We start from the raw sequence: 5,858 nt of genomic DNA on the forward strand, positions 1-5,858 counted from the left end.
CAGTTGCCGGCTGCAAATCGAGCGAGGAGAGGGGAATCTCCGGTAGCTCGGACGGTCGCGCTTGCTCACGCGGCAAGCGGGGTTCTCCAGGCTTTCTCTCGCGCCCCTTCGACGTCTCGGAAAGCAAGCACGCATTCCTGCTGCATTGTAAACTGTCACAAAGGTTTAAAAATAGTGAAGAGCCGAAAAACTGCCCGTCAAGTTACGGAGCGCGTGCGACAATATAAACAATAAACAACCAGGAGCCGCAGCAAGCGGAAGTGCATTGCGACTGATCGAGCTCGCCCATGACGTCAATTGTTGACGTCGTGTCACGTTGCCGAAGTGGGCGGAGTCACGACGACGGGCTACGCCTTTTCCTCCATGTGGCGGAGAAGGGTGGTGAGGCCGCGCGAAAATTTGAAACCAGCTGAAACAGATGTTCTAACCCCTGTAACTTCCTTATAGCACGTACTCGCAAAATTCTTGCGACAGCATGTTCACATAGCAAAAGTGCGCATATTTCTTTTCATTACAATTTTTGGACATCGGGGTTGTTTACTGGCCCTTTAACAAGAAGCAGTAGTGTCTTCAGCAGCGAAAATTACGAATACAAGATCACATCCACGAACGTAACAAAATAAAAAAGAACGATAGAAAAATGTATACACTGCAGACACCACACCTAAGTTAATACAGTGCCAAGTCACTCAGGTAGTTCTCATGACGCTTTTCATATATTAAGCACAGAAAATTGAAATTTCATTTTGTCGGTGGTTCAAATTCCTAACTTATAATGTAGCGCAATGAAAAGTGCACAAGAAGGAAGAAACACAAGACCCACCGCTAACCTAAACTGATATTTCGTTACTGGTCACTTTTAGTTACAAGGCCGACTACGATGTTCAAGCGTGGTGATGTGCATTTGGCATCAGCATTGATTATAAATAAGTGCAGAAATCTGATAATAAACTTTATTTTCAAGTTTTCGCTGGTCTTTTCATCTTGTTAGTTCTTGTGTCGTTGTCTTTTGCTCAACGTGTTCCATTATAAAACTCACTAGACAGTTCAACAACACCAGCAAAGCCCACTAATGAAACATTTGCCAGCATAAAACGAAATGTTTTACACTGTTTCACTTCAACAGCAAACCATGCTACAACCTGCAGTGCGAGCTAAATGTTACGTATTCATGAATGTGGCCTTTTGTACAGTGGTTCCGTTCAGCGGCACATTTACTCCTGTTTCATTGGATTGTAGACTGTTGGTTTATTCATAGAGTTCAAAGTATTGGTTTGTGCGTATTCTTAATACCTTGTTGTCGTACTATGTTATTTCCAGATCCGTCTCGAACGACGTGCATTTCTGGTCTGGGTCGGGCAAGTACTATATTCTAAATCAATTCTTTAGATGCGGTGTTGAAAGATAGTACTACAGGACTACTTCAATACTGTTAACCTGACGCACAATACGAGATGACAGAAAGGGAGTGCCATTAACAAAATACGTGTAGTGAGTGAGAAAGACTCAACAACCGTATATTTTTATGTGAAACTTGCGTCTATAAACAATATTATAACGCCAAGAAACAGTACCAAATAACACCAAATAGAAGTTGCAGCAATGCCATTAATCGCAGTCACCTACCAAGACATAAAAATACACTCTTTCATAAAACAAGCGTAGGGGTAGTCCACGTTATTGTTCTCCTCAATTCACTTTAAATGGATACCTAGGGTCGACAGACCAACGTTTGAGATTGAATATAACTGTATTACAAGAAGTCTTTAGGCTACACCGGAAGCATTGTGTACCTTGTAAGAGGCCGTTGACAGTTTCAAGGGCCATAACCCACCGAGATGTCGAATTTTGATTGTGTGTCGCAGTTGTGAGTCATCTACAGCGAACGTGTAGCCATGAGAATTTTTCAAAGCGGTGCCGTATAGCGATGGGTATATGATGTTTGATGACACAAAGAGGCCCTCGCTCGTTTCGCTCTTTCATTCGCCATATCCTCCGTTCGTCGGCTCGTCTGTCTTCCTGGCCGAGTGCTCCTCCTCAACATGCAGGAGAAAGAGCGGCGAGTGCGCGTACTGCGTGAAGACAAACAGGTTCTTTTTTGCGAATGACATGGGCAGACCACAATGTTGATGCCGCAGAGAACTCAGAGGGGACTAGGATTGCCGAAAGGCCCATAGAGCAGAATGAATTGTTTCCGGATATTGTAGGGCGCCTGCGGCTCTTTGCACTGCCCTGTTTGGCAGGTGCTGATCATGACGGGCATTCTGAGTCGATTCGCCCGCGTTCACATGAAAAGGAGAGGATATCGGTGGTGCTTTCGGGGCCCTTTGACATTCTTCGAATATTTTATCGTCGTGTCAATGGATGATATGGCTGTTTATCAACTTGCAGACGAATACAATGACTATTCATGCCAGAAGCAAACTGTGTATCCACATGTCTGATGATTACCGTATTACATATGCATAACGACGTTTACCACTGCACAGTGTAGACATTTTAAAGTGATAGAGGAAAATACGTTAAGGGAAACTTGTTCATCGCACCTTAGATTGCACAACACGAATTTCAAATAACAAGGAAACATGCACACCTGATGCACACGATGCTTGTATTCTCTCTTGAGACACATTTGTGTTCGACCACCCAGCATGAATAATGATTCACCTATGGAGACGCTGTACCGAAATGCCTCAACCTAAGCATGGGCCAAATCACTCTCACCACTTCGCAGCTGAGGTCTGGCTTGAAGCGCACATGCCTTCAACATTTATTCAGCTAGTTTGTACACCCCAACTAGAACAGACTTTTAAATTACATTAGCGTGTCTATATCACTGCCGGTTCATTGCTGAACCTTGCTGATGTGAATCTTGTCTTCTTCTGACAAGCTGTTTCGTAGTCTTAAAGTGAGTTAAATACTTGTGTGACGTGTGTTTGCTGCAACGTGTCATTGCAAATTATATATGTTATATATAATATATATATATATATATATATATATATATATATATATATATATATACATATATATACATATATATATATTATATATATAGATATATATATATATATATATATATATATATATATATATATATATAATATATTTATATATATATATTGTAAATGCGTTTATTGACGGCTGGATTGACGGCGACTATGCACAACGACGACAGTCACAACGGAGCGCACACTCACAGACTCTCACGAGCACGAGGGGCGTGCTCGTGAGGCGAAGAGGGCGACCCACTAGAAGACGTTCGAGAGGATGGTCCATTCAGCGTTCCAATGCTTTTCTACAATAATATATATATATATATATATATAATATATATATATATATATATATTGTCTGTTAATTTCCCATTAATATTGTGTATAACAAAGAAAACGAGCCCTTGAAATTAACACGTCTTTCCTTCATTCATTGCGAGGGCCTCGTTCTGGCAGACTTGATGTTTTGAGGTAGTATGCGAGGGATTATTGGTCAGCTGCCAGCTTCGTAATAAGTTCACGTGCTACGTGACGCCAACAGGCAGAAAAAGAGTGTTCCACACTCGCCGTCATGGCTACTGGCGGCGCTGAGTGACGCTCCCACGTTTAAATGTACATATATACCCTATAAAGTGGACGGGGGGATGGCCGCCGCGGTAGCTCAGTTGGTAGAGCATCGGACGCATTATTCGAAGGTCGCAGGTTCGGTCCCTGCCCGCGGCAAGCTATCTTTTCGTCCACTTTTCTTTCTTCACATTTACCTTACATTTACTACTAAAACCATCCCCTATACTTTCCTTGGCATTATTGTCTGTTAGTTCCCATTAATATTCTGTATAACAAAGAAAACGAGCCCTTGAAATGAACACTTCCTTCCTTTATATATATATATATATATATATATATATATATATATATATATATATATATATATATATATATATATATATGACCAAGAGTGACACCGTAGTTCGGGCACGCGATCAGCTAGTGCGAAGAGAAGAGGAGAAAGGCGATCAGGAGAGTAGCCCAGCTTCAAATGCTGGGTACGCACGCCCCGGAAATGGGGAACACCACGCACAACCTTGGGAATCTCAAGCGCACGGTCAGGGGTATAACCAGCCTCTTAGGTCGCATCCCTCACAGTAGGAAAGAATGCGTGAAGCTGCCACCTTAAGGCTAGTGCTCAGCTTCGTAGTCAGCCGTACTACCTATGCACATTCATATCAGGCAGCCCGTAGGGCAAAGATCGATCAAGCGGAACGAAAACTTCAAGTAGCCTGCAAGGCAGCCCTAGGGCTGCCTCAAAACGCCAGCACCAGAGCACTATCTCAGCTCGGGAAGCTCAACACGTATGAAGAATATGCAACAACCACCCTCCTTGCGCAGCCGGAATGACTAAACACCACACCGCAATGACGGGCTACACTGGCCAACCTTGGCTTTCCGCATGCCCTGCAGTACAGAGGACGTAACACTGAAATATTCACTCCGGCTATATGCTCACAGATCCACGTGCATGACACCAATACCGCGTCACATGCACCCGGACTTCCAAAGCGTGCGACGCCAAGCTCGTGCATGAAAAACTTCGCAAGCATGGCACAGATCCTGACGTGTCCCGCACGAATGCGTACCCCTCGGCCCACTACAAGATGGTCCCCGCACGTACGAGGTAGTGGCACGTAGTAGTGGAAAAGTGGTGGCAGCAGCGACGATACGCACATCTTCCGTAGCAGCAGCGGAGGCCGCTTCAATCGCCTTGACAATCACAAATGCAGACAAGCGAGATGCAAACTTCACCACCCTCACAAAGAGCATGTGGACTTTACCTGCACGCCACGAGCTGTCACGAGCTGTTCCAAGGATCCTGGGCTCGCGCATGCCATCTGACGGCGGCCACATATGGTGCTCAGCAGATACGGGCGTTTCCGGGAATGAACGGCTCGGGCAAGTACATACCGAGCGACGGACGTGCCTGTCGACGAAACCATAGTTCCTGACGACGACGAGTGACCAAGCGGTTGAGCCGACATCCTCGAAGCTCAACGTCTGAAGCGACGCACTGTGGCACCACCTGATGAGAACCTGAACGGAGGGCAATCTAGAGGCTGGCGCCGACTGCAGACGAACGCGCACCTCAACCTACACACACCAAGACACACCCTTCGGAATATTGCGATGAATGCCCATGGCGCGGAGGGTGTACCAGCACTGACACACATTACATACAGCTGTGCCCTCGCACCTGTTCCGGCAAACTCCGCGCTCATAATGCGCGTACATTACCACACTGGTCGTGGGGGGCACGACTATCGGATCAGGCCTTGGAAAGCCTACTGGCAACCCTGGTTCAGGCCCGGCTAGCCGCTATACCCACGGGAGCATCGGACGAACAGCCCCACATACTTTAGTTGCTAATCAGAATTGCGATAAAAGTTTCTCTCTCTCTCTCCTCTGCGCTACAATGGCACAGTATACAGGCCCAAACCTTAAGGTTGAAGCCAGCTGTTCTCGTGGATCAGCGGCAATTCCGGCTCCCTCTACCTAAGAAAACGCCGTCCACTCTTCCTCGAGCACGGCGACCACGACCCAACTACTCCCGGATCACCTATGCCACAACTCGAGGACGGCCATCTAGGCCTCCTCGATGGCCCGATAGCAGGTGTATCCCGGCGCCGCCAAAGAAGCGCACGGATCATGTTGCTCGGGAACGCTGTTTACGCATCCCATTCCGACAGCCCCTCACTCAGGACTCCTTCGGCGCCTGAGTCGCTTAGGGGTGCTGTCCACGCTAACTCAGACTAGAACCCCAATAACGTCAGCACAGTAACCACCTACCCCTTTTCGGACGTCGCCAGA

The 5,858-nt window shown here is 46.3% G+C and overlaps 1 non-coding gene across 1 annotated transcript; it reads left to right on the forward strand.

Annotated features, from left to right (window-relative positions):
- Window positions 1–3,646: 3,646 nt before the first annotated feature.
- On the forward strand, window positions 3,647–3,719 carry Trnam-cau (transfer RNA methionine (anticodon CAU)). The gene has a single exon. It is a non-coding gene; the product is annotated as a tRNA-Met (tRNA).
- The last annotated feature ends 2,139 nt before the right edge of the window (window positions 3,720–5,858 follow it).

This window comes from Rhipicephalus sanguineus, chromosome 11 (genome assembly GCF_013339695.2).
Source record: "Rhipicephalus sanguineus isolate Rsan-2018 chromosome 11, BIME_Rsan_1.4, whole genome shotgun sequence".
In the NCBI taxonomy this organism is placed as follows: domain Eukaryota; kingdom Metazoa; phylum Arthropoda; class Arachnida; order Ixodida; family Ixodidae; genus Rhipicephalus; species Rhipicephalus sanguineus.